General features: G+C 35.9%; 1 pseudogene; it reads right to left on the bottom strand.

Annotated features, from left to right (window-relative positions):
• Positions 1 to 2,213: 2,213 nt before the first annotated feature.
• Positions 2,214 to 22,859, bottom strand: part of LOC149265607 (monocopper oxidase-like protein SKU5) — a 31,675-nt pseudogene continuing 11,029 nt past the window's right edge.

The following is a 22,859-nucleotide window of genomic DNA, read 5'->3' as shown; positions in this document are numbered from 1 at the left end:
AGCAATCGGCACAATTAGGTTAAATTACATGATATTTTGTGCGTAAGGAAAGACTTCTTTGTAGTGTTGGTAGACGTTGCTTGAAAGAAGTTGAAGGCTAACAAAGGAGGGAAGTTACCACTTCAAAAAATATGATGATGTCAAGAGATACAACTATATAATTCAATGAAGGATGGGATATTATTCAAAATGGCATCCTAAAGTTGATAGATATTCTTAAAGAATATTTAAAAGACAAGTTTCCTGTAACATAGTATATGAACATTTATACAGATGTCTACAAAATGTTCACCCAAAGGCCTTCTTATATGTATGCACAACAACTCTATGACAAGTATAAGGTTTCGTTGGAAGAATATGTGGTTGTCACAATATTACTAGCTTTAGGTAAAGTACATGACGAATTCATGTTGAAAGAACTTGAGAAATGTTGGGATATCACAAGGTGAAATTTCCCTCATTTCGCTAGTAAAATATGGAGTGATTTGTTTCTGAGAGTTGTTCTATCATGGTATCAATATTAAAAAACTCCTTGCAATATCTCATTCCAATCTCCTTTAAATATTAGCAAGAATACTCTCCTGCAATATTCGTTTCACTTATTCATGGATCTCTTGCATGACTATAACAAAATATTCTCCTATTGCACTCCTTTACCAAATTTTATGTGTTCCTTCACTCATCTTGGATGCATTCCATGCATAATCTGATAAGGACTTTGATCAATTCTTACATTTGGAGAACCATTATAAGAAAATTTGGCTTGGGAAAGTAGTTGTGTTGGAAATAATACTGAGATGGGGTGAATTAGTATTATCAGATCAATAATTTAATTCCCCAAACATATTTATATACGCTACTTCAACTAAGTGAAATCGTGTGTACACATGATTGTACTTAAAGAAACCAGCGTATATGCAGAGACTTTTGATTTAGATAGTTTATCATGTGTTGAACTTTAACCAGTATATCATAGATTTATTAGACAGTGCAGTAAAAGTAGAATAAAGAATCAAACATAAGAAACACACATGAACACCAAGATATAAGGTGGAAACCCAATGTGGGTAAAAACCACTTGATGTTGTCGTCTTTGTCTTCTTTTAATAATAAGAAAATCAGTTTACAATCTTGTACTTGTGCAGACTCATACCAGTACGCAGGCACCCACCTGCAGAAGGCTACAACCTTCTCTGGTTCTCCAACTACTACTGGAAGGGAGCTACAACCCCCTAGCTCTTGTACTAGCCAATACGTTTACTAGTACATAGGTGCCAGCCTACAGAAAACTCCACTCTTCTACCAGCGACCACGTTTCATGAATTTTTAGACTAGATACTCTTGGAACACAACACCATAATCTGAAGGCCACGTTTCATTCAATTTTCATACTGGACCCATCAACAACATCATAACTGCAATAGAATCATCAAGTACATTTTCCTCAACCAATCACTGAAACTTAATCACCATAACCTGAATCTGATCATTCACAACACTCTCACCTCCTTGAAGTCGAGTATCTTCACGAGGATTTAAAATTGACGCCCATTTACCCTTTTATCATTTTTTCATCGTAAAATATATTTCTTTTCTAAAATAAACATGTCATTGTTGACTAACTAATTATTTCGAAAAATGTCAAAGTGATGGGTATATAAAAAAAAAAAATTATATATATCAAGGTAGTAGAATTAGGACAATGAGCTAGACGAGCTATCCAAATGAATCCTTACAAAGTCATGAATAAATACAACAAATGCCTAATACTTTGGTTGGCCATATAGCTACAATTATACCTAAAAATCAAATCTAAATCCCAATACTCAGAGCAAGATGGCATCACACATAAATGCATGAATAAATTTTAGTCGCAACCAACCATTGCCTATTCGCGATGCCAAAAAAATGTACGTCAATAGGTCCTCACATGTCCCAAGATGGATTCAACAATAATTTCTTCACCTTTCCTTTTTTCTTTAAATGAATCATAGTAGTATTTTCTACATATCTGGAATTTTAATATCAGTGACCTATCTTCACACACGAGAAATCCTCGAATGTATTTGCAAGTGGTCAGGGATTTCTTTGGGGAAGATAATTTAGCTTAAAAGTATTCTCCAGGAAATTAGAAAGCCACACAGAAATGCAATTATGCAAACATTGATAGATGAAGCCGACATTTTATCATAATTTGTATCGAACTGTGGCTTCTACATGCGCGAGAGGGCACTACAGTAAAGAGCATTTCTAGGAAGAGGAAACTTAGTTTTGTTGTTTAACTCTGGATTCATGACCATTACATATGTTTCCTAACCCACCTATAGGTATCTAGAGTTTCGGCTTGGATAGTCCACATGCCAACATTATCTAGAGATACTAGAAATGTTGTCTAGACATTGGGGAAAGCTTGTGTTTTGGAATTCAAAACTCCATCCCCTTTGTTGTAAGTTCCTCTGGTATCTTTGATCTAATCTCCATATTCCACCACGAAAACAGAAAAGGCATATCCATCCATGTGATAACTTCTCACAACCGTATCATTATTTTGTAGAATGATTTCCATGAATCCTCTATTGTTCCCATTAATTATTGATGTATCAAGATTTGGAGTGATTTGTTTCCAAGAGTTGTTCTATGATCATGGTATCAATATTAACAAGAATACAAGGAAAAGATGGCTCATAGAAAGAAGAATGTCGTGCAATCAAATATAACTTAAGCAGATACTGGTCACTTAGAAAATACAGCAACAGTGAGGCACAACCTCTCACCATTTCATCCAAATACAATGATGTTGAATATTGGATGGCAGTGACTTAAGGAGAAGCACAGAAACACAAAGGAACTCAGATCTGAAGAAAGACAGCAAGAAAGAAAATTTCAATGACATTTTCTCTTGATTCGGACTATGAAGGCCTCTCAATTCTGACTGTGGAGACAACAATATGGATTGAAGCATAAAAACCTGGACTTGGACACTTGGTGTATGGATATTTGCAATCTGGTTGAAAGCATTAAAGTAGAGCATCTTAAGAATTATTGAAGCCATGATAAAGTAGTTCTGAGAAATGAAGAGGGAATAATGTGCTAATTGATGATAAAGCATCAATCATTCTATCTTGATTAAAAAGAAGAGCACTATGACAGGGAGAGTCATGAACCCACGAAGACCTACCATTCATGAAGAACAGAAGTAGTTTGATAGGGGGAGTCCCAGAGCACTCCTTTGCCATTGATGTCAAAGGGGGAGAGAAGAAGAATATTGCCATCAATAACAAAGGGGGAGATTTTTGACATAGGTTGTCATTGATGTCAATATGGCAATATTCTAGATACTAGATGATGATATAAAGCCAAGGGGAAGTAGAGTAGATCCATGAAGAAACAAGAGCAAGGCCATCAAAAAAGCCAAGCCATGAGTAAGAGTCTGTTATGAGAGAAGGTCATTGAAAGACATTGCAAAGCCAAAGGAAGACATTGGAGAAAAGCAGAGCTATCAGAGGAGAAAATAGAGCTATTGGAGGAGAAAACAGAGCCATCGGAGGAGAAAAATAGATCTATCGGAGGCATATCATCCATATCGGGAGTAATATATGCCAAGGAGTCTAATCGGGAGTAATACATATCAAAGAGCCAAAGAAGAGTGGAATACATATATATGTGGAAGAGTTAAAGGAGCAGAGCTAAAGAAGAGCAGAAGTGTTAAAAGAGGCGGAGCAGTATATAACATAGGTATATGCGATATAAACTATCGGAGGCGAAAAGATATATATATCAGAGTATAGAGGCAGGGTATATATATATCGGCCATATGATAATCGGTGGGTTCGGTTATGTGCCACTACCCAAAACCCTCGATTGCGATGTGTGTATATATATATATATATATATATATATATATATACATGGACCCACAGACCATTACAATGTGATGTAACATAATATTGGCATAAATCAATTTATGGGTTAAGTTAAGAGTGGAGGAGTATATACACGGACCCGAACGGGTTATAGCAACAACCCTTAATAGCATTGCATCTGCCAATCTGGACTCTCACATCGCAATATATAAAGGGCTGTCACCCCCGAACCACCGATTGCGATATATATGTATGGACCCGACGAAGGCATTAAAAATAGTGTATAATAATATCACATCCGTCTTATCGGTACTCGCATATTACAATACACAAAGGGCTCTCACTCTTGCAAGTGTTGATTGTCATGCATGTTGCGGACCCGATGCAACATTACATTTTGATTCAATATCATATCGCATCTGCAGGTGAATCAACCATCAGCCATCAGGAAGCTGCGACTGCCGATTGCGATATATGTAGTGGACCTGATATAGGAATAGATGTGGGTGTAAAGTTTTTTGAAGTCCGCCCTTTAGCGTTTCGGTCGGTTGTTTTTCATATATTCCTGTGAATTTGAATATTTGTATTGCATGGGGTTTGATGGGAAAAATGCATTAAAAAATGCTCTCGATAGTTGAGGAGACCTGAACGAATCCAATTTTGATTACGAAGGTGATGTGGTAGGTGGGGCCTCCTTGTTGGTACTATTTCTCCAATGAATTCTCTCCGGAAACAATAATGACTTGTGTTTGCATATTCTTACAAAAAAAGGGGGCCTTTGTTACAGTTTTTTATGTAGAAGTTTGTTCTCTATGTATTCGGTCCTCGCCGTTGAATCAATGTGTCCCAAGAGTGTTGGTGAGCATGAAGAGATAGAGGAAGCCAAATCGTCGAAGAGGACAAGCCAGTGCAGAGGAAGCCAAAGCGCTTAAGAGGACAAGCTAGTGCAGAGGAAGCCAAAGTGTCGAAGAGGCTAAGCCAATGCACAGGAAGCTGTAGCGAGCATCGAGGAAGCTGAAGGGGCAGTAGAAAGAGGAAACCAATGGTCAGAGGCATCAGGAAGATACAAAACAAAGAATAAGGAAAGTTTGTGTTTTTTGTTGAAAATGTTGGAGGAAATAGAGGCAGTTGTAAGGTCCAGTAGAACATAAAACGGTCGAAGGACCAACAAGATAGGAGGCATTCGAAGGGTGAGCTTCTCAGCTAATCAGGTTACCCTGTGAAAGAATCAATTAAGTATACAATGCAGTTTGAAGAATAACTCTGTGATGTAATGAATAGAGTTTTATCTAACATGGTTTGAAGGGAAAAGTAGTGACAGTAAGAAGAGATGCTTGAACAGAAAGTTGGTTCTTATGAAGAGCTTAGTGCAACTAATAGTAGACTCACTAAAGCTGTGTGGAGACATTATCAGAGGTCATCTATTGGAGACTCTGTGTGGACAATATGAATAGTTGCAAAGACTCTTTCCTAAGAAGTCTAGTTGTCATTGATGTTGTAGCAAGGAGGCTACAGTGAAGCTATAAATACACAGAACTCAGTAAAGAAGAGTTCTAAGAGCAGAACATTATTATCAAACATGCCATGACAAGATTGGGTTGAAACCCTTGGGGTTGGTGCCTCAGAAGTAAGAAGGATTGGAGTCCTTGGTGTTGATGCCTCAGAAGTAAGAAGGATTGGAGTCCTTGGGATTGGTGCCTCAAAAGTAGAAAGGATTGGTGTCCTTGGGACTGGTGTCTCAGGAACTGGAAGGATTGAAGTCCTTGGGAGTTTGTGCTCCTAAGTCCAAGATTGTTACCTTGGTGAAACAAGTTGGAGCTTTGGAGGTTGGAGCCTCACAAAAGTCCAAGTTGGTGCTTGGAAACTGATTGCAACCACTTATATATTGTATCTATTTTATAGCAAAGATTATATTAATAAAATCATTGATACTTGTTGTGCATCTTGTTTTCTGAATATCAATGTTTCATATGGTAAAATAATAGTTGAAAAAGAAATACTTATTCACCCCCCCCCAGCATTTCCAACAAAACCATTGTCAAATTGGTATCTAACCAAGCCTTCTAGAGCTCTAGAGTGTTTGTTCCAACCTAGCTTATAGGACTAGTATCTCAACCTACTTTTGCTACTAGGCTCCACAACATTTTTCCAACCAAGTCTCTATGACTAGTAATTGAACCCACCACTTTTCTAGGCTTCTAGAGTGTTTTTCCAATTAGGGCTTCTAGGACTAGTAAGTCAACCCAACAATGGCTTCCAGAGCATTTTTCCAACAAGACTTCTAAGACAAGTAACTCAACCCAAGTTGTTATAGGGCTACGAGAGCATTTTTCCAACCAAGGCTCTAGGACTAATAACTCCTAGAGCCTTATTGCTCAATTTTATTTCTCATTTGATGATAACTTTTTCTCTAGAAGGTGCATTGGACTACTTTGGTCTATCCTAACTTTAAAGTACCTCCTTATGAGATATTATCTATATTTTTTATTACAGGTAAAATTTCTTCGATTTTTTTTTTTCATATGTATATTTCATCAAGTATTTTCCTTGAATTTTTGCTTTCAAAAGAAAAACATACCTCTTCTTGTGTTAATACTACTACAATTTCTTCTCCTGATGCATCACATTCTATTATGAATGTTTTACCAAAATAATGTGTTTCCCAAATTGGTGTAGAAGGTGGAACCCTTTAAGAGAGAGAATACCAAAGTAGCCTCACAATCATACAAATGATTTTTCATCAAGATAGGTATGAGTGGGTCCACAATGCAAGCATAATATTTTTTTTAAATTCAATAATGTCTCATGAGTCAAAAAAATCCTCTAAATCTCTTTATGTTAGCAATAAATACCATTTTGCAATAACTTGGATCTCTTAAGGGTCCACCTTAACTCCTTCCTTTGAAACAATGTGACCCAAATACTCTACTACTTATTTCCAAAACCCTATTTATGATATTTTTACATAAAATTGATTGTTCTAAAGAATTTGTAGAACTTTGTCCACATGCTTAATATTTCTTCCCTTTAAGAAAACCAACATAAAATTTCTAAGAAAGGGTTGCAAAAATTTGTTCACATGGCTTTGAAAAGTAGAAGGATCATATAGTCAAGGCAAATGGCATGACCAAGTACTCATTGCACATCATGTGTTCTAAAAACAATTTTTAGAATGTCTTCATTTCTTAATTTCATTTTGTGGTATCTGAATTCAAGATCAAGCTTTTTATAATAAGACACTCTGTAAAGCTCATTTAATAGCTCGGCAATGATGAAAGATATTAAAACCAATGCCTCTTGAGTCATTCAAGCTTACTAAGGAAACTATGACCATTGAGGTAGTTATGAGATTTTTCACAGACCTCCAAAGGTGCAAGACTCATTTGAGGAACTAGATACTAGAATCCCAATTTTTGTACATTGTTTCATCACAAATGTTCCATTAACTACATCATTCATACCAAATTGCAATATTTTTCTTGAGGATAAGCCATATTAATGTTGCAGGGATATTGGCAAAAGGGGAATATTGAAGTTTTGAAAGTATTAAAAAGTCATAAGAGATGTGTAAAGGAAAGGGATGTTGCACTCAGTGAAGGAAATACACTCCACAAAGACATATTGCATAGGACTCTACACAATTGAGTAGGATATACTCTGCAGGCATATGATGAAGCATGAATACCTATAATGAATTGTAAATCAATTGTATTGATCTTGTAACCAAATTATAGGTACGTTAGTGTGATCTCCACAAAAACCACACTTATAAAATGATGTAATAAGAGAGAGATAGAAGAGGCATATCATTTTGCAAGAGATTATTTTTTCATTGTAGAGTTCTTTCAACATTGCAGAGCTCTCCAAGTATTCTAATATAGGTTAGACTTGTTAGCTATTTTTAATATATAGATCTCAATTTTTAGAGGAATTAATGAGAGATATATTTATTTTCAAATTTTATAAGCCCTTTTTGTCCTATTGAATGTATTTTTAACCTTATTACTATAATCTTTTAGGGATTTTTAAAGAATGTTGATATGAATGTTTAAATGTAATTGTAAGTGTGAATGTTTAATTTTTATTGAAAGGTTCGCGTTGTTAGCCTAGTTTCTCTATCCAATATGTGGGTGGTTGGCCCACCAAATCTAATGTTATATAAATAAATAAAGAAGGGATATTTATTGACTAGTCCTCCATCTAATAAAGAGGAGATATTTATTGATGATTCCTCCATAATTGAGTAGGAAAAAAGAGTTGGGTACTATAAAGTACCTCCTTGAATTCAAATATCTCCACGAGGATTTAAAATTGATGCCCATTAACCATTTTATCATTTTTTAGTCGTAAAATACAGTTTTTTTCTAAAATAAAAACATCATTGTTGACTAGCTAATTATTTCGAAAAATATCAAAATGACGGGTATATAAAAAAAAAAAAAGTTTCAATATATATGTATATATATATCACGATAGTAAAATTAGGACAACGAGCTAGACGAGCTATCCAAATGAATCCTTACAAAGTCATGAATAAATACAACAAATGCCTAAGACTTTGGTTGGCCATATAGCTACAATTATGCCTAAAACTCAAATCTAAATCCCAATACCCAAAGCAAGATGGCATCACACATAAATGCATGAATAAATTTTAGTAACAACCAACCATTATCTATTCGCGATGCCAAAAAAATGTACGTCAATAGGTCCTCACAAGTCCCAAGATGGATTCAACAACAATTTCTTCACCTTTCCCTTTTGCTTTAAATGAATCATAGTAGTATTTGCTACATATCTAGAATTTTAATATCACTAACATATCTTCACACACAAGAAATCCTCGAATGTATTTGCAAGTGGTCAAGGATTTCTTTGGGGAAAGCTAATTTAGCGTAAAAGTATTCTCAAGGAAATTAGAAAGCCACCTAGAAATGTAATTATGCAAACATTGATAGATGAAGCTGACACTTTTTCATCATTTGTATCGGGATGTGGCTTCTGCATGCGCAAGAGGGCACCACAGTAAAGAGCGTTTCTAGGAAGAGGAAACTTAGTTTTGTTGTTTATCTCTAGATTCATGACCATTACATATTTTTCCTAACCCAACTATAGGTATCTATATTTTCGTCTTGGATCTTCCACATGCCAACATTATATAGAGATTGTTATGAAACCAACTCACAAAATGATAGAAAAGATAGATCAACGCCTTAAAATTCAGCCTTTACATTACAGAAATGAAAAATTCTTGGATGATACAAATCACAAGACCTCCTTTCTATATATAGGAGTCTAAGGGGTCATAATATAATCAGAGCTGACATAACAATAATAATGTAACGGCACAATAATAACAATAGTGGGCTTCCATGTGGCACGATAATAACAATATGGGGACTACATGGGTACAAAAATATAATAAGGGTGTTGCACCAATAACAATAAGGGGTTACACTAGTAGTATAGGGGCCTAACATGCCCCTCTCCTTCAAAAGGTGTTTCCCTCAATGCTTGAGTAGTTATTGCTGCTTCTGTATAAAATTCTTGTCCTTTCATGTGGAATCTTTAATGGGTAAGTTCTTCCACTTAATGAGATACTCTGAAATTGTTCGATTTCATAGCTATTGGGTTCTTTTTTCTGTGACTGCTCCAGGTTCCAATATGATTTTCCCTTCCTCTTCAAGTTCTGGCAATATTGTTTGAATTGGGATATTCTGCAACTTTTGAACGAGTGGCCACACTTCTTTGTCCTTATTCCATTCATCCCTCCCTTCATTTATCCAATCTGGTTGGATAATAGAAATAACACAAAACAATGTTTCCACATCCTCGTCCTTTCTTGAGAGTGCATCTGCAACAAAAATTTTCTTCCCTTTTCTATAGATGATGTCAAAGTCATAACCCAACATATTTGTGACCCATTTTTTTTGTTCTTCTAAAGATAACATTTGTTCTAAAAAGTATTTAAGACTATCATGATCCATTTTTACCTTGAAGTGTCTTCCCATTGGATAAGGTCACCATTTCTTAAGTGCATGTAGCATTTCCAACATTTCCTTCTCATAAATAGCTTGCTTGAGATGTAGCCGTAAAAATACCCAATCACCTACGTCAAATGTTTTTTCACTACAATGTTGATCTACTTGTTTTTTCATTTGATTCTTCACCAAAGTTGTGTTATCCTTTAAAAGTTGGATAACTTGTTGTTGATGCTCAATGTGACCTTTCACTGCTTGAACCTTTTTCTTTTTGATATGTCCTTCTATCTTGAGAGTTTGTGGAGTGGTAATTTCTTCCAATGCTTTAAAAGATATGGTTAGATTCATTTCTTGATGCTCGATGTGATCTTTCACTTATTGAACATTTTTCTTCTTGATATGTCCTTCTATCTTGATAGTTTGAGGAGTGGTAATTCTGGCCAATGCATTACAAGATATGTTTGGATTCATTTCTTCTTTCTCGATGTGATCTTTCACTTCTTGAACCTTTTCCTTCTTGATATGTCCTTCTATCTTGAGAGTTTGAGGAGTGGTAATTCTTGCCAATGCTATACAAGATATGGTCAGATTCATTTCTTCTTTCTATGGGGTTAGGTCCTGGCGTATATCCTCTTCTTTTGATGTTTCTTGATCCTTTTCTTCCTCCTCTTCATACTCTATGTAAAATATTTTCTTCTCAGCACACTTATGACCTTTAGTGCATTTGCTATCACAATTGTAACAAATACCTTTTTCTCTTTTTTCTTCCAATTGTTGTGGTGTAACCCCTGTAGGTTATGGAAGGCTAAGAGAAGCAACACCTCTGTATTTATAGTTGTGAGGGTTAAACTTCCTTGTTGCCATAATTTTGCTTTCCGCTTTGTAACAAAGCCTTTTTTCTCTTTTTTCTTCCAATTGTTGTGGTGTTTCTCTAAAGAAGGTGTTGCTCTTTGTATCCTCGTAATGTGCTATCATTTCCTCCGTGAAAATTGACCATGTAACAAGTTGTTAATGAGAACAAAGCCCTTTATACCATAAAAATGATCTTGTTCTAAATATGAAGATGCAATACATACCTTTTGTAATAGTGGTACGCCATGTAGATCAAAATATTTCTCCACCTGTAGTATCCAATTTACCGGATCCTTGCCATCAAACTTCCTCATATCGCCTTTTCTTGATTTTAGGAGCTCGATCTTGAAATGAATGTAACACTGTAACTTCAAATCTTCCAGTTCTTAAATCTTGAACTGTAGTAGTCCTCTGCATCCTCTTCCTATGCCACCAGTCTAATTGAAATTGGATTCTCCAAGAAAGAGTTATGCACAATCTCCCAAGATGACCTGATTATATACCTTTTCAGAAGAGAGAACTTGTATGAAGTGCCATGTGTCATTGTTTTGACCTTCGGATCTGAAAACTATACACAGGAAACTACAGCCTATCCTCTTTATGTAACTTCTTACGAAATTTCAATATGATGCCCAGAGAGAGAGTTATGACAATTTCCCCAAGTCACCTGTTTGTAATGTAATTCGGGAATCTGCAAAAAGGCTGAATTCCTCAGATCATATCTCTGCAAATGTAGTGCAAAAATATCTGAAATTTGTATCCGAGGTTTAGAATGATTTCAACCCAAATGGGTTTTCTTTTAGTGTCTGAAACATCACAAAAAAAAAGATAGCGAAAATGCGACAATGACTTGTTTGGAGCAACGAAACCCTACAATCCAAAGCTCTGATACCAAATGTTATGAAACCAGCTCACAAAATGATAGAAAAGATAGATCAACGCCTTAAAATTCAGCCTCTTCGAGGGGGAAACCTCCTTTACATTACACAAATGAAAAATTCTTGGATGATACAAATGACAAGAAAATAGTGACGGCACAAGAATAACAATAGTGGGATTCTATGGGGCACAATAATAACAATATTGGGACTACATGGGTACAAAAATATAATAAGGGGTTTGTACTAATAACAATAAGGGGTTACACTAGTAGTATAGGGGCCTAATAGAGATACTAGAATTGTTGTCCAGACATTGGGGAAAACTTGTGTTGTGGAATGAGAAAATCCATCCCCTTTATTGTAAGTTCCTCTGCTATCTTTGATCTAATCTCCATATTCCACCACGAAAACAAAAAAGGCATAGCCATCCATGTGATAACTTCTCAAGGTGTATCATTATTCTGTAGAATGATTTCCATGAATCCTCTATAGTTTCCATTAATTATTGACACATCAAGATTTGGTGTCCTATTCAATTGTTTCTCTGGGAAGCCACGTTTGAAGACTCGAGATAGATTAAAACGATCAACAAGCTTGAGTGGAGTTGCAAGAGCTTAGTAAGAGATTCCATTCAAAATGAAACATTGTATCCCATTGATAAATTATGGTGGCTTGTTTTTCAACACAAAGGCCTGAGTGACATCAATCTATCCATATTTGAATGACCCTTGTGGATTAGGCCTAGCAGCCGTAATAGATACATTCCACCTGATAGATCTCGCCTAGTTCATAGAGAAGTACTTGTCATAATAATCATCCAGACCATATGGAAGAGGCCCTTTTGCCTTACCTTTAGAATTGGAATAATGAAATATCGCCAAACCTGTGAAATTGGACCAAATAGTTTTATTAACAAAGTGAGCAATTGCCACCATGTAATAATCAGTGCTTGTATTATGCTCCATCGTCACTAGGAATGAGTAAGACTGACAACATGAATATCCAAGTTCATGTAATTTTGTTGTGATGTATAGGACCCTTCTATTTCCGCAAGCAACAAATTATGACTCTAGATTCTAAAGTTCAAAGAAGTTGAAATCCCAACATTGGGTACCCTCAAGCGATAGCTTTTCTCAGGCTGAACATTGAATGTCTCATACTCAATATCAGCGGGGATTGAATTATTGTAACGGTAGGGCCCTTTCCCATTAAAATCACTCCATTAGGCATTCCAAGGTCCTTACTAGCATCAAGGGATGCTTGCAAATCTTGGTGACACCTTGTATACTAGTCACCTAAAAATATTGTGAAATCTCCATCAGGAGTTCCAAATGGCACTGGGCGATTGTTCACAATAACTCCTCCAAACCCTCAAGCTGCTCTATGAAAGTGAAGGTAAGGGAATTAAAAAAATCTACCAATTTGATATTTGGCCTGAAAATTATAGGTTCAGTTCCATCCTATTGGAATAGGACAATTGGTTCCAAATATAACAACTTGCCAAGAATTTCTACGATTTTGGAAACCATTCCAGGTGATCAGATGTGGCTCATCCAAATTTTTCAAAACATTCACTACCAAATTTCAATTGGTTTTCAAGTTGACCAATGGTCCAAGATACTACCCATTAATCCCAATCACCTGTTGCTTCACACCCAAAGGGGCAAATTCAATGTAAGAAACATTCGATTCATAAAAAACAAAAGGGTCTCCATAGTAGGCCTCTCTAAAGAAAACTCAAACAAACACAAGGAACAACAATATTTTGTACTCCCCCACGGCAGTTATTTTCTTCTTCGAACAAGCTTTCTTCTACAGAAATGTAAGCTTTGGAATATAATAAAAACCCTTCAGAATTCCAACCCTACACTTTATGAAATGGGTGTCAAGAAGACAACACGACTTTTTTGGAAAGCTCTTTCGGGTGTTCAAGACCACTCTACATCCATTTTCTGAGCTATTTACGTGGAGAAAGCACATGTTAACAAAACATGATAGCTACTCGTCACTTATAGTAGTCGTTGAGGTTCTTCGAAGTTGGTCAACAGTGACTGGTGGTTATCATCGTGAAAAGACAGATACACAACTTCCCACCCTACACAACACTATAGAGAGGCAAGACGGAGATTCCATATGTCAAAATTGTATAAGTGCGGGGATGAAAACTATGCTCGTTGATTCGCTGCAATGAACAATGTCTGGACATCAAAATCCCACATAGAGAACACCTTCAACGTAATTAAAATATAGTTAAGGGCTAGTGTCATTACTTGAACTATTCAAGAAACATGTGATAGAGAAGTTATAAGAAAGATGTTGAGTGTATTCTAACAAATTATTAAAACTTTTGGTTTAAATTCATTATAGGTTTTTCTTCAAATTTTGTGATTGAGTTGGAAGAGTTGAATATTTTAAGGATATTGAATTTATTTTTGTATTTAAAAATAACTTTTAAATAATAAAACAATACAATCTGTTTAAAACTAGCAATTTCACTGAGAGGTGCAAAGGAACGTCGAAAGCTCAAGAAGATAAGAACAGAGAACATGGGGGAAAATTGAAGTGTCAGTCATGGAAAAATCCATATCATGATGAGAATGCTCGTGATTATCTTTGCTTCTATGGTCGCAAAGCTCATCTATATTTTTTTTTCATTCAAAGACAATAATTTACACGTTATTGGTGCCACTTTCTATTGTACTTTTGGGCACATTACTCGCAATTTTTTGATGAATCTCTCTTTTCAAAAGTAGGAGAAAGATGGGATATTATTCATAAGGGCATCCTAAAATTGACAAATATTCTCAAAACATATTTAAAGGATGAGTTTCTTGTGACAGCGTACATAAAAATGTAAACAACTATCTACAAAATGTGCAACCAAAGGCCTCCTTATTTGTAAGTGCAACAACTCTATGACAAGTACAGGATTTCATTCGAAGATTACGCTTCTGACACAATATTGCAAATTTGTATTATTTCCCCATCCCCTATCATTGTTGATGCAACTATTTCATGCATGTTGATTTTCCCAAGCGAGAGACAGAGCAAGCTCAAGCGAGGTTCATCCAATGAAGAGATATGTTCAAGCAAGGCTCCAAATAGCATGGGCACATACTTTTTTGGATTTTAGATATATTCATTATGCCACATCAAATTTTGTGTGTAAGAAATCAATTCCATCTTTCAACATATTGATTTCGTTTAGAATAGATATATAGAGAATAATAATTATTCAAAATTGTAGAAAGTGAAGGCATGTCACTGTTCTTGCAAACAGTAGACTAAAAGGCGAATTATGTTCAAGAAATTCAAAATTTATAGAAATCATATCAATATGGAAAATTCTCATGTATCAACAATGAACAAATGTTTGCAATTTTACTTACTATAGTTTTCTATGTTTTCAAGCAACAAAATAATTGAACCATCTTGTTATTATCACAACATTTTGTCATATTTTCTTTTGATGTGGATAAATATCCCATTGAAGAAGTGTGGCCACTCATTCAAAAGTTGTAGAAGATCCCAATTCAAACAATATTTCCATAAATTCATGAGGAAAGAAAAATCATATTGGAACCTGAAGCAGTCACAAAAACAAGAACCCAACAGCTACGAAATTGATTAATTTCAGAGTATCTCATCAAGTGGAAGAACTTACTCGTTGAATATTCCACATGGAAGGACAATAATTTTATACAGAAGCATCAAGAACTACTCAAGCATTGAGGACAAACCCCTTATTATATTTTTGTGCCCATGTAGTCCCCATATTGTTATTATTGTGCCCCATAGAAGCCCACTATCGTATTATTGTGCCCTTACATTATTATTGTTTTGTCGACTCTGATTATATTATGACCCCTTAGACTCCTATATATAGAAAGGAGGTCTTGTCATTTGTATCATCCAAGAATTGTTCATTTGTGTAATGTAAAGGAGGTTTCCCCCTAAAAGAGGCTGAATTCTAAGGCGTTGATCTATCTTTTCTATCTTTTTGTGAGCTAGTTTCATAACAAAGGGGATATATTTGAATGTTGTTGTCATTGATGTGAACATCTATGTAGTTTCTAGAGATTGAATGAGTCCACATTAGTGAATCCTCCCTATCAATAATACCGACATCGAATTCATTTATATAGGCTATGAAATATTGTAAGAGATCTTTCCAGTTTCCTTGTAGATTAAGGTGATGCACTGAATGTCAGCCCTACCCCCAGATTGAGGAACTTTCCTCATCTTCAACATGAGCCAATGTTTGAAATCCATTTTCTGAAAGATGATCTACCAGATTTGTGGGAGACGATACTTTGGGCCACTCCCAAGCCATGGATTTGATCCAATTCTAACTTGCTCCCCATTATCCACTTCTGGAACCAATCCCTTTTTAATCACATCAAACGAGTGAATAACCTCCTTCCAAATAACTAAAGCATTTGATCTCCTTAGATCTAGGGTCCAGATCTATCCTATAATTAACTAAGGACTTATGTATTTTTGATAAAAAAAAAATACACCATAAGCTACTTGTAGAGATCACATGTCAACCAACCTTAGCAGCCATAGCCTCATAGAGGCTTCACTCAATGAACCTATGACATATCACATGAATTTATGGCATATTAAATAATACCCTTGATTTGACTTCATAATGAAAAATGTTAGAAATTAATTAACGGAGCAATGAAATACAAAAATAAATTACGGAAACACAAATATAGAAATGCATATAACAAGAGAGACAGAGATATGCGTAGTTCACCTAATTTGGGCTACATTCACAGAGAAACAACTAGTCCTTTTATATTATCCAACAAAATGGAGAAATATAATACTCTCACATAGTCTCCTCTACCTTTCTCTCTCATAATCATAATAATCAGTCATAATAAAATTCCCTCGTATAAACCAAGGGTTTCCTTCTAGTGCAAAAATCCTAACTTAACATAATCTATATCGTCAAATCATCTGCCTAATGAACGACCTAGATATGGAGTGGTGATTTCCCTATAAATATATCAAAATGGTTTTTCTCTTCCTCACAATGAGACACAATCCCTTTCTTTTGTTTTATGCGCAATGGCCAACACAAATAGTAGTCGACACAATCGGGTAACATTAACACTTAAAAAGAGATGATGATGTCAAGGGATACAACTATAGAATTCAATCAAATATGGAATATTATTCAGAATGACATCCTAAAGTTGATAGATATTCTAAAAGAATATTTAAAACACAAGTTTCTTGTAATGGAGTATATCAACATTTATACAAATGTCTACAAAATGTGCAACCAAAGTCCTCCTTATCTGTATGAACAACAACTCTATGACAAGTAAACATTTCGTAGGAAGAATATGTTGTTGTCACAAGATTACCAGCTAAAGGGTAAATTACATGATGAGGTCATGTCCAAAAAACATGAGAAATGTTGTGGATATCACAAGGTGATGGTTAGCCTCACCTCAAATATGTTCTCTTTTTTGGATCTTTACTTCATGGTGAAAAACTTCGTCATTTCGCTAGTAAAAGATGGAGTGATCTGTTTTCGTGAGCTGGCCAATGATGATACCAACACTAAAAATCTTTTCGCAATCTCTCCTTTCAATCTCCCTTCTAGGTTAATATGGTTTATTTCCAACAAAGTTTGTTCAACTTGTTCATAGATCTCTTGCATGGATATAACAAAGTCTTCTCCTACTGCACTCCTTTTCTTTGGCCAGCCCAAGTTTCTGAGTTCTTGCGCTCCTCTTAGGTGCATTCTATACATAATCTGAAAAGGACTTTGGTCAATTCTTCTATTTGGACAATCATTATAGGAACATTTAGCCTAGAAATTACCTGATCACACTACTTTGGATGATCTCAAACCAAGCTTCTCAAGATATTCCCCAAATTTATATTAACTACTTCAATATACCCAGGGTGATAGCCTAAACTAAAGTTCAAATAAGTTCCAAGATTCTTCCATAAATTCATCCATAAGCGTCCCAAGAATCTGGTATCTCTATCTAAAATAATGCTCTTAGGAACTCCATGTAATCTCACTACTTCTATAAAGAATAAATTAGCAATATGGGTAGCATCACTGATTTTAAAAAAAGGAAAGAAATGGGCCATTTTTTAAAATATATCCATTAAAACAAAGATTACACCATTACCCTTCTGATTTTTGGCAAACCCAATACACAATCCATGCTTTCTAAATCCCACAGTCTATCTGGAAATGGTAATGGTCTATATAATCTTGTATTCTAGCTCTTTTGTTTTGCATGTTGGCATATTCTACAACTACTTACAAACTTTTGCACATCAATCTTCATATTTTGCCAATAGTAAATTATTCAAATCCTCATAAGTATTTTCATGTCCAAAGTGTGTTGCAAGACCTCCACTGTGTTTTTATTTGATTAAATTATCCCTCATAGAACATTTTAGAACACAAAGTTGATTTTTTTTTAACAATAATACTTAAATTTGAAGCGTGTAATCAAGCCACGTAGTTCTAGCTATTTCCTCATCAAGATCCATCCTTAAACCATCCTTGGATATGAAAAAGCCAAAATATACAAGATCTGTCTTTAGGAATGAACCTTTCTTTAAATTAATAAGCAATTTCTCTTACTGCAACTTCTCTACCACATACCTCAAATGTCTGAAGAGATCTTCTTTGGAATCACTATAAGCCAAAATTTAATCTAGATACACAGTTACAAATTTAAGTATTAAGGGGTTTTTGCAGTGCATTATATTAGATATCATTTTTTTGGATTCAACTATGTTAAGTAAGTCATTCATGTATGACCATTTCCATGAGAGGTAGTTGTAAGTGACTAATTTCACATGAATTTTGAATAGTCCACTTAGCACTCATTGCATCCGGTGATGCTCACAGGGGTGAAGAAGTGGGATTGAAACTAGTGAAATGAATCACACGGTGTCAATCATCACTTCCAGGGCTTGCATCTAGTAATCAGGACTTCCTCAGAGGTCACCCATGCTAGATCACCTTTGGCTCAAGCGTGCTTAACTACGGAGTTTTCCTCACAATCAGGCCCACTTAGCTTGCTACCCCATTTTCAAAACCTTAGCAAGTATTGTGCCTCATGTACCATTCAATTAGAGTTCCCTTCACTCTTTTGAATTTGAATATTAAGGGGTTTTCACAATGCATTATATTAGATATCATTTTTTGGGATTCAACTGTGTTAAGTAAGTCATTCATGTATGACTATTTCCATGAGAGGTAGTCGTAACTGACTAATTTCACATGAATTTTTAATAGTCCACTTAGCACTCATTGCATCGGGTGATGCTCAAAGGGGTGAAGAAGTTGGATTGAAACTAGTGAAATGAATCACATAGCGTCAATAATCACTTTTGTGGATTTCACCCAATAACCAAGACTTCCCGGGAGGTCACCCATCCCAGATCGCCTCTAGCTCAAGTGCACTTAAATGTGGAACTCTACTTGAATGGTTCATGATGCACAATACTTTCTAAGGTTTTGAAAATGGGGTAGCAAGCTAAGTGGGCTTGATTGTGGTGAAAACTCCATACTTAAGCGCACTTGAGCCAGATGCGATCTGGGATGGGTTACCTCTCAGAAAGACGTGGTTACTGGGTGAAAGCCCTAGAAGTGATGATTGATGCTATGTGATTCATTTAACTAGTTTCAATCCCAATTCTTCACCCTTGTGAGCATCACCCGATGCAATGAGTGCTAAGTGTACTATTCAAAATTCATGTGAAATTACTCAGTTACAACTACCTCTCATGGAAATGGTCGTACATGAATGACTTACTTAATGCAGTTGAATCCCAAAAAATGATATCTAACAATTACAAATTTTTGTATGAACTCCTTTAACACCTCATTCATCAATCTCATAAAGGTACTAGGTTCATTTGACAACCCAAAAGGAATGAACATCCATTCATACAACCCATCATTGGTTTTAAAGGCCATGTTCCACTCCTCTCCCTCTCTAATCCTGATTATATGGCATCCATTCTTCAAATAAATCTTAGAAAAAAAATATTACCACTCAAACAATCCAATAAATTATCTGTGTGTGAAATAAAATCTTTACTTGATTGTGACATTGTTTAATGCTCTGGAATTTGTACACATGTTCCAACCTCCATCTTTCTTAGGAAACATTGTCAGTATTGCACATGGGCTAAGTCTCCCTTTGATCAACTATAAATTTAATAACTCATGCACTTATTTTATAATTTCTTAATTCTCTTGAGGTTTCATTCTGGATGTAACCTTATTTGGTAGACTTTCTCCCAATATCGATTCAATATGATTACTTATACTCCCCACAGGTGGAAACTCATTATGAAATTCATCCACTACAATGTCACTATACTCATTCAACATATTTTGAATCTCAAAAGGAAAATCATTTACACTAAAGAAACACTTGCCTCATTATCTTCCATTTGTTGTAAAAATTCTTTCCTACTCAACAACACTCCCTTGGAAGCACTGCTCTTTTAATGCTCCCTCTTCTTACAAAGGAAGCAAGGTATGATTGATGCCATCTCTTAGTGAAATTAATATTCATGGAGTTACCCAATTCCTGACCTAACATGGTATCAGAGCCAACTCCTCATTTTTGGATTCCCTTTATATCCATGTAACTCCTATTTTCTCTATTATATTTTGTCCCTCTATTATTTGTCATATTCCCTGCAAGATTCTATGCATTCAAGTCACTTGGAGATGAGTTGAAAATCCACCGTGAGTTTTGGTTTTTGGTTCTATTGTGGATTCAAGACCACCTATGACACAATATTTTCTCTCTCTCAGTGAGTTGAGTCACTCCCTTTTCTTTCTTAGCTAAGCGACCACTATAAGAACGAACTTCCTTTGGAATAAAGTTATCAAATATTTCATCTCTACTGAAAATCGTGGTATGTATGTGTTGGAGATTACATTTTGTGTTTGAGAAAGTTCTTTTTTCACGCTTGTTAACACCCAGGTTGTTCCCTTTGACTCCTGAGGGAATACGGCCGGGGTAACCACTAACCAAGCTTTGGATTACAGGTTCTAGCCAACCTGTAATCAGAGAGGGCTCTCTCTTTTAGTTTTTAACTTTGTTCTTGAGGATCTTAGGCTAGTTATGAGGTGAGGGTTTGGTTTAAAATTTTGGTTGAGTGATGTCTTTCAGTATCTAAGATGAGATCTTCAGACAGTTTCAGTCCATTGGGCAATGGAGTCTGTGATTATGGGTTGTTTGAGGTATTGAGTAAGATTGCTTAGAACTGCAGGGCCATTTAGATATGTCATGAAACAAACTTAAAATTGTGATGATGAAATATGATTAGCCAGTGAAAGGCAATTAAGAGTTTTTCACTAAGCTGGTGATGTGAGAAAGAGATATATCACCCAGGAGTAGATTTGAATTCCTGAATAATAGTCACTGTGAAGTTTTAGTCTGAAGGTGAAGCAGTTAAGAATTACACTTTCATAACTAATACTTAGAGGAAAACATTCATAACAGCATAGATTGAGTTCAGGGTATTTAATGAACAAATCCTGAAACTATTCTTTTTCTGTGCTATTAAACTGTGAAATATAGAGCATGAACGGATTATGAAAGAATGAAATACATAACAAAAGAGTTCAAGAAAACTTATTGTGCCATGAAATACACTGGAATCCTGTAGCAGTAAGCCGTCACACCGCAACACACCAAACAACTCAGAACTTTGGAAATTCCATCAGCTCTCTGTATTAAAACTCTGAAATTTACAGCATAGGTTCTTTTGAAGAGAAAATCAACAACCCCAGCAAGCTTATGCGAGGGGATATATATATAATCGGTTTTTACAAAATATTTGAACGCTGAGTCATTTGCTTAATAAATGCGTTCACCAACTTTCAGAATAGTAGATAAGAGAGTTATTTTTATTCTAAATATACAATGAATACCCTTCAGTTCTGTCAGAAGTCTTTTTGACTTTTGGAGGCCACTGAGTTGGTTGAGCGTTCTGCATTAATTCTGAATGATATGCCTTTAATTTTCTGTCGTGCTGTAGCTTTCTTGGCCTTGTCATCTGTACCTGTCAGTGTTGCTTTTGTGGCCGAATCTGTCTGCCGAGTTGGCTCTGTCCACTCTTCTCCAGTCATACTGAATGCATCAATTTTTCTGAACATGATGACTTATATTTTGATGAAAAAAATTGATGAAGACCTGTTTGTTCACAGCAATGTTTGTATCATGCTGGTCCACCATTCCTGTGTAGGCAACTGATGTCTCAAAATTGTGCCTAATGTTTCATCTGCCTCAGTATATTTGAAGTAATTAGGAGGCACTTCAAACAGATGCCTGATTTCATTCATGATAAAAAACAAATTTTCTATTTTCTCATAGAGGCTCTGCCCAGATGCAGGCCCTGTTTCCTCTGGGATACTTGATCCTGCAGTGATCTGATTTGTGGCAAATGTATTCACCCTTTTTGCATAGTTCTCATGGGACAGCAACCTACTTACACTGTTTAGTAGGCTGGGAAGGCCTCTGCTATGCAATGCTGTGAATTTATCTGTGAACTTGTTTACCTCTATTTGCATTTCATGGCACCTTCTATCCAATGTCTGCACCAGATTTCTCAAAGTGAGGACCCTCTTTATCAGTAAGATGGTGTCAGTTCTATTGGTGATTCCTATTGCTGCCAGCTGAGGGCCTGTGCGGTTATTGAGGACATTGATCATTCTATTGGCTATCTCAAGCATAGTGCCTAGAGATGCCCTTGCTCTCTGACTTTCCTTGTGTGCCCTGCCTATGAGATCCATGTGATCATGAATGGTTTCTATGTATTGCCACTGATCTGTTATTGATTGGCCAATATTGGCCCACAGGACTTTATTAATGTCATCCACAACCTTGTCAAGCGAGAGCTCTTTCTCCAGCTCTTTTATCTTCTTCTCAAGGGCTCTTACTTCCCTTGTTCTTTCAGCTACAGTTTGTTTTGATTTGTCATATTTTTCATTCACTGTGGCCAATTTCTCCTTGGCTTCATTCAGCTCTGCCATCTGGGCCTCTAGAACTTGAATCTCTTTCATCATCTTCTGCATGTCAAGGCTTGGAGCCTGTTCTGATGTTGTTGTTGGTGCTGATGTTGTTGGACCTGTTTCAGCTGTCTGTCCTGTGGGAGGAGTGATACTTTGAGGGGGCTCCTCAAGGTTGATCACTGGCTGAGGGGGCTGAGATGTCTGGCCTCCTTCTTTCTGCTGCAGGGCTGCCTGTAATGCAGCCTCTGTT

The sequence above is a fragment of the Pinus tabuliformis genome, chromosome 6 (genome assembly GCF_031772625.1).
Source record: "Pinus tabuliformis cultivar Carrire ecotype Pingquan chromosome 6, CPIR1, whole genome shotgun sequence".
Classification (NCBI taxonomy): domain Eukaryota; kingdom Viridiplantae; phylum Streptophyta; class Pinopsida; order Pinales; family Pinaceae; genus Pinus; species Pinus tabuliformis.
Note: the sequence above shows the minus strand (reverse complement) of the source record. Positions and strands in the feature narration are given on the sequence as shown.